General features: G+C 41.8%; 1 long non-coding RNA gene across 1 annotated transcript in view; it reads left to right on the top strand.

Moving 5' to 3' along the window:
* LOC144068769 (uncharacterized) overlaps window positions 1-8,039 on the top strand; it is a 138,222-nt gene that overhangs the window by 95,297 nt on the left and 34,886 nt on the right. The window lies entirely within an intron of this gene.

Genomic DNA, 8,039 nt, shown 5'->3' on the forward strand with positions numbered 1-8,039 from the left:
CATTGTCTTCTTCCGGCGATGATGTTTGTCGTTAGTTTTGTAATTGTTTTCTCCTGCCCGCAAGCATCGACACAGCTTTACGAAGCATGGAAGGGAGCGTTGGAATAGTTACGCTAGCTACTAGCTAGCTACTATTTGCGAATGGATTGTGGCCTGGCGATCGGTATCAACACAGCTTTACGAAGCATGGAAGACAGCATTGGAATAGTTACACTAGCTAGCTACTAGCTAGCTACTATTTGCGAATGGATTGTGGCCGCCTGGACGAACGTATAAAACTCAGCGTTTTCGATGACTCATTTGGACAATTGTTCAATTCGGACACAGAAAATGAGGACTTTGATGGATTTGTGGGTGATGATGACGTGAGTAGATTGTAAAATTGCTAAATAAAGTACAACCGGACTCAGTTTTGCTTCCGTTGCCTTTTTAAAAACGCATTTTTAGCGTGTGGGTGTAGCGTGTACGTTTAAGCTGGTGTATGTTTTGCCATGCCTGGCTGCGTCTATAAAAACGGTGCGTCCTTTGTGTGTGTAAAATACAGAAATAGCACTCCTTCCTGAGACTGCGGCTGAAAATATGATGCGCCATATAGTCGTGAAAATACGGTAAGGCTAGGTTACGGGAGAGTTTGTCGGTATTCCAGATATTTTTTATTGGCTTCCAGTCCAGGGTTTAAAAAAAATTAAAATAAAAAAATGCAGTCTGGCCTATTTCCACTCCTCCATTTAGCATCAGCTGCAGACTGAGGCGTCAATTCCCTAATGGGCAAAAAAAGCAATTGCACTTCAATTTAATTGGGTAACTTCTATAACCTTGGAACATTATTTTTATTGTTATTGGTGCCACCGAGTTGAGATGTTAAAAAATATGAATATCTAGTGTATAATCTATGTTTACTGGACCTCCCTCTTGCTTTGTTCAATTTAGACAGGCAGACTAATTCTGCTTTAGGTGATCAATATTTCTGACACTTCAATGGCAGCATAAATTTAGAACGCATGTACCTTTGTTGTGCTCGGGGAGCCGCGCATCTCAGAACATCAACAAAAATCACTCGCATCCCTCTGCCTGCTCAGTCAGTCGATGAGACTGTCGACGGTCCCTCCGGATTCGGTCTGCCTTCAATATCACGCAGCATGAACATCACCCACTTTAGATTGTTCATCTATGAAAACACACTGCGACAGTCAGATGTCAAAAACAAAAAAAACAGCTGTTGGAGTGATGAGAAAAAGCACAACAATTGAACCGTATGATGGAGTTGAGAGAAGAAGAAAATGTGCTCTAGTGGACGGGTGAAGGAAATGTTCTAAACATGATACTAATGTAGTTCAGTTCAGACATTTGGTCTTGACTGCAGCGAACAGAAGCTCTCCCGTTCTTTTGATTGACTCTCCCTCATTACTGCCAAGATTCTTTGAAACCAACTGGTCTTGGAAAACATCTCCCATTGGTTCATTTTAATCCCAGCACATGGCTCTTCTTCTTCTTCTGTTTGAACTCTTCGTTTCTCCCAATCCGATGAGAGGGCGGCCTTGTTTTTTTTCCAGATCAAAATCTCCTAATGACCCTCCATCCTTGACATAGATACCAAGTCCTCGTTACCAGCCATGTTCTTTTCCACACTCTTCAGAAGACTGACGAGGATTGTCTCATTTGAAACAAGTGGATACAAATAGGGAGGCTCTCAGACTGAATACATCAATGAAAGGTTCCGCGTGTAATTATGGGCAGCTTGTAAATCTTTTCTAGCGGCCTGTAGCAATCCTTCACCAATTGAAATGGCAGCTTTTATTCGCCATCCATGGCCTCATGAGGGAATCATTAGTTACGGGGACAGTAATGAACATGGCGGTGTTCAACAGCAACGATTAACCTGACAGAATTTATTCCTTTTGGTTCACTTGAACGGCTTCAAGCCAGAAAATTATTTGCGGACGGTCGCATTAGAAAGACTCGCCATCTTCATTTCCCATGTAAATATTTCTCCTCTCGTTATATACGATGAATTCAATTATCAGTCAGGAGAGAGGACACTACTGCAAGGGAATCAGCAAATCAGCCATAGCGAAAAAGGGAAGGAAACAGAAGGAATCTATCAAAACTATAATGAAGAGCAAAAGGCAGGATTGTAGTTATAGTTTGCAGGGAAGCGTGTAATGAACTGAAAGCTTGTTTAGTCGCAGCCCGGTGCAAGCTGCGCACTGTGTGAACTCTTTGAAAGGTAGCGGTACCTTTCAAAGCCACCAGTGGACCGGCTGGGAGATTGATGGCAGACCGCCGCCATTTGTGTTCATTTGCCATGTTCGGCTAAGTTTAAAATACCGCTGTAAACAATCTTGGCAGAAAGTGGCGAGGTGCGTACTGACGATATTTCTTCCTGATTGCAGCCTGCAGAGAAAACCTGCATTGCTGTTTTTTTTTTTAATTATTATTGTTTATGTACACCCAGTGTTTTTACCTACATTTTGTTGTATCATTTTAAATGGTCATCTGGGAAATCTTCATTTGCAGTGGGATTTCCACCGGTTTCCTCATGAACTGAAATGTATAAAAGCATTATAAAACAACAAAATGTTTGATATGAATTCATCACAAACATTTTTTTTTGATTGATGTGTTTCGTAGTTCCCAAAACAGTAAAAAAAAATCAGAGTAGCGCAGGGATTATTGTGAATGGCACAATTATCTTGGGCCTAGTTATCTTGAGGCACTGGAAGTACGACACAATGGCGATGTTTATCCTCGCTATGAATGCGCATCAGACAGTCTCAATCCATTATATCATGCACAAGCACAGATTATGATGGCAGGCTCTGCGGGAGTTCTGACCCCGAGTGTTCTCTTAAAATACTATTCTCCATTTTTACTCCAACAAAGCGGAACTGCTTTCATTGTATTTACGAAAAAGCCCGACTGTTATAATGAATGTATTGTATTGTCGATCAGCGCCGTGCTAAAATGCATCGTAGACTTTTTTTTACATGGTGTTTGCTGCAAGGCTACATAATAATAAATGCAAGCAAGATGTTTTTATCTTGTTAACTTAATGCTTTTGCGATCACTTTTTTTACTTAACAGCTAGTACAGTGGTACTTCGAGATACGAGCTTAATTCGTTCCGGGACTGAGCTCGTATGTCGATAATCTCATAACTCAAACGAACGTTTCCCATTGAAATGAACTAAAAACAAATTCATTTGTTCCAACCCTCTCAAAAAACACCAAAAACAGGATATTGGTTTGGAAAAACATTTTTATTTGTTCTATTTCGCCATCTATTAACAAAGTAACACATAACTAGTGGTTTAATATTACTAAAATGTGTTTAATAGAACTAAAATTAGACAGATTTCGCGGAGGGTAGAGAGAGGGTGGGACATTTGGGGTTTGAGCGTGGAGACCTTTTGCATAACATAAACAAATTTAAATGAACTTGGATTACGATCCTTACACACTCAAAAATAAATTTAATCTAACCTTACACTAAACTTAATTCTAATTTTGTTTGACATTTTGATACCTTTCTTCTCCCGGGTTGGCTCTTTTTGCCCCGCCTCCACCCTGACTTTCACTATCGATGGGCTGTTTGCTTTTGTATTCCCTTTCAAAATATTCCGAAAATGATGCACACAAATGTCTTCGCAATAGGATAACGCACGACCACTTGCCAACGAGAAGTAATATATACTCCTCGTACTAGCGATCGCTCCGCCATTGGCGCTGAGTGACGGGAAAAAACCACTGAAAAAAATGCAACGCTCCGCCCAGTGCTCGTAGATATCTGTTATACACGACAGAAATCATAAACAGCCTCTCATGTCTTGGCCACCTGGCTTTCTCGCATCTCGAAATTTGTCTCGTATCTAGAGATAATTATTTGCTCGAAATTTGACTCATCTCGAATCCTCGCATGTCGGGGTGCTCGTATGTCGAAGTACCACTGTATATGTAAATGGTCATTTGTATTTTTTTTAAAGAGGCTTCCTGAATACCAATAATGTCGACAAAAACAACTATAGAATGCAAAAATTGGAGTGTAGTCAACTCGTTTTCCTGCTATAGCTCACAGATGGGACTAAAATGTGCTTATACATCGAAATACAGGTCTATTGTTAGCCGCATAAAGTATAATATAAGTAGAGGTACTAGCTGTCACCGATTTTACTGCTGATTCACAACAAGACTAATAATCACTGATGATGAATATCAGCCTCCTCCACGCTAATGAGGCCGCCGCCAGCCGCCTCAGCGCAACCTACAGCGAGGAGAACATCCATATATTTGCTGCCAAGTTAGGAGCAACAATTTCCGCCCTTCCTCATCTTTAATCCTAATCCTCATTAATCATGATTTGAGCACGCGCATGAGCATTGCCCATTAGTCGCCACATTGATCTGCGCCCACGTCATGGAGGACGACACGTGAAACAAAGGCAGGCGGTAATCTATTAAAAGCCAGGCACGGCCATCGTGTGTTCAAGAACGGGGCTTCCAATTAGTGAAAAAGCCCTCCACGGAGTAATAACATTGCTACATTCAATCTTCTTGATATTTTTTTTTTCCTTTACCCTCCACCGTTCCATCGATAGATTCGCCTACTTAGAGAAACCTCTTATTTGACTCTTCTTTGAATCTCCGCCTGTCGCCGGCCGTGACCGGCTGTTTGGTCGCCGGTCTTTTGGTCGCTGGACTTTTGGTCGCGGTCTTTTGGTCGCCCGGACCCAAACAACGGGCGAACAAAAGACCGGCGACCAAAAGTCCGGCGACCAAAAGACCGGCGACAAAACAAGGTAAAAAAACACGGTCTACGCATCAATAAAAGCCAACAATGGCCCTGAGCAGTTTCACTGAGCGGACGTGTGAGTGTATGAGTTTGTATGTACATGCGTTGTCCCTTTAAGAAGCTACGTCAGTCAGGGTCTTAACAAGTTCTCCAACAAAAAACAATAAAAGTACGGGAAATTTGGAGCTTTTCTTTAGCCTAATAATTAATAGGGCATTAAGTATGACTAAATAATAATTCAGTTTGTATTTAGGGAATTTGAGCAACGATTTCAATGGTAATTATCAATAACCTTCCGGGCGACCAAAAGACCGGCGACCAAACGACCGAGTACCGTCGCCGCCACGTGTCTAGCTCGGGTTAAAAATGGGGCTGAGGGTTAGTGCGCTAATGGACGGCTAAGGCACGCATGCTAAGTGTGTGACAGCTGAGTCGAAGGTGGCTAAGAGGCGTTGTCATTTTCGTCTGCATGTTGACTGGTTGCGAGTAATATTTATGCAAAGGTAGACACTTCAGAGGACTGATGGAACGGTGAAGCTCCTGTAGCCCCCAGTGGGTTTTTGATGAGCGAGGACAAATCTGCTGCGACAGCCTGTCTCTACTTTTCTGGATAGACGCTATATTGTATGTTTGCAATCAAAGTGCAAATGGAAGGGTCGGATTTACATAAGGTTTGCGAATGCAAAATGATGTGGAAGCTGATCTGCTAACTGCAGAGAAGTTTGGCGGTGTATTATCAGAGAGGATTAAATACGTCGAGCACACCTGAAATCAATGGCGGTGGCTGTCTTGCCATTTTAAAACCATATTTTGAAGGTTTTTAATCCCGTCTTCTGCAAGTCTTGGTCTCTGATAGCATGTTCTTCAGTGACACACTACATTCCAGCATGAGTGGACATTTTCTAAATGCATTCAAAAGTATGCAAGTAAGCAATTTTGGACCTTTTAAATCACTTGTGTCAAAGTGGTGGCCCGGGGGCCAAATCTGGCCCGCCGCATCATTTTGTGTGGCCCGGGAAAGTCAATCATGAGTGCCGACTTTCTGTTTTAGGATCAAATTAAAATGAAGTGTATAGACTCATATTCAATTTCCTGATTTTCCCCCGTTTAAATCAATAATTGTAATTTTTAATCCATTTTTTCTGTGTTTTTAGTTCAAAAATCATTTTGTAAAATCTAAAAATATATTTAAAAAAAGCTAAAATAAATATTTTTTAGATCTATAGAAAAACTGAATATTCAGGGCTTTTAATCCAGTTCTTTTAATCCATTTATAAAAAAATATATAAAAAATTATATCTAAAATGGTCCGGCCCACATGAAATCGAGTTGACGTTAACACGGCCCGCGAACCAATCCGAGTCTGACACCCCTATTTTAATTGATCTGAGGACTCACTGGGAACCAATTACTGATGAGAAAACCGCTTTCAACTCTGAATTTCCTTGCATCTCCGTCGTATCTGCACAGGTCACAATTGATGGGATTTAAAAAGGGTCTGTGAACGGAAGCTACATTTCTCCATAAGTTGTACTTTTAGAATTATTTTCAGGAATAATGATGCGGTGCTTTTAACCGTTTCAACCGTCTAATTTGTGTGCAGCATTTGTTTTCAACTGCAGTCGTTTTCTAGAGTGATGTTCTGTTAATTTTATGATTGTTTTGCTCTTTCAAACGTTCCATTGTAAAAAAACAAGTGCCACCTATCGCACATATAAGCACTTTTTTATATATTGGTAACTGCATGTGCCGTTTGTTAGCAAACATGCAGTTTAGCGCATACTTTTGAGGGTCCGTAGTAGGGTGCTACCAAAGGCTTACTTGAATCAATATCAGATTGTGTTGATGTGTCAACATCCTGTACATGTTTAAAAGAATATGCCTCCACCAGGCCAATCCATTTTTACTATGCTGTTAAAAGCAATCAGCGCTTTGCTATGGCAATTCATAGGTCATGTTCTTGTTCCACTGCCCATAAAGATGCCGGCAAGGGAGCGAGTAGCAGGAGAGTAAATGCATATTGACGTTATACTTCTCATCGGAACGTGGGCGACCATAGTGACGCCTCCGACGCGCTTTGCATTTTGGCACGGTGCTGTCAGATTTGAAGAAAACGCTGCTCGAAAAGGCATTTGTCTTAGAAATTAGGCCGTTTGAATAAAACGATTTCATAGACCAGTTGTTTGGAGTATTAAGAATTTGAGGTAAGGCTAGAGCTCTCACGCAGACACTGTTAAGTTTATTTCTTGCAGATCATAAACTATTGAAATCAGGGAAGTCAATTCAATTTGGCAGTACTGTCCAGCGTGGTACTCGGACGTTTCGTCGAAAGACGTTTGGTCCCCGGACGTTTGGTCGACCGGACTTTTGGTAGAACGGACATTTGGTAGAACGGACGTTTGGTAGAACGGACGTTTGGTAGAACGGACTTTTGGTAGAACGGACGTTTGGTAGAACGGACGTTTGGTAGAACGGACGTTTGGTAGAACGGACGTTTGGTAGAACGGACGTTTGGTAGAACGGACGTTTGGTAGAACGGACGTTTGGTAGAACAGACTTTTGGTAGAACAGACGTTTGGTCGCCGGGTTCTTACTGTTGAAACCAGCTCTCAAAATTATAATCATGAGAGAGAGAGAGTTTAATATCTAAATATCTAATATCAAAATATCAACAGTAAACTCTCTGTCATAATTTGACAGCGAGCGAACCCGGCGAACAAACGTCCGTTCTACCAAACGTCTGTTCTACCAAACGTCCGGTCACCAAACGTCCGGTCGACCAAACGTCCGGGGACCAAACGTCCGGGGACCAAACGTCTTTCGACGAAACGTCCGGTCACGGTGCAGGGGTACTCGGACGTTTGGTCGAAAGACGTTTGGTCCCCGGACGTTTGGTCGACCGGACAGTAACCTGTTCGCCGCAGCGAATCAAGTTAAAGGCCGACAAGCGTGTGTGCAAAATTCAAATTGAAGCTGTCACGTTGATATCAACCTCGATGCAGATTTGCATTTTTTTTTTCCAAAGAACACAGTCATTTGGCTGATTCAAATAACTGGAGCTGCAGCATGTGGGATTTCGGTCAAATCCAGAGAGGTTTTTTTTCTTAAAATAGGTTGTTATTACTGGAAATATTGGAAGGAGATAAAACAAGCAGCATTGATTATACGCCTGCCAGTGTCAGGAGAGTGTCGAGGAATGCCTGAATGTGACGTGTTGCGTGAGATTCGGAGCAACGGGAAGATAAACGGGAT

Source organism: Stigmatopora argus, chromosome 23, assembly GCF_051989625.1.
Source record: "Stigmatopora argus isolate UIUO_Sarg chromosome 23, RoL_Sarg_1.0, whole genome shotgun sequence".
Lineage (NCBI taxonomy): Eukaryota > Metazoa > Chordata > Actinopteri > Syngnathiformes > Syngnathidae > Stigmatopora > Stigmatopora argus.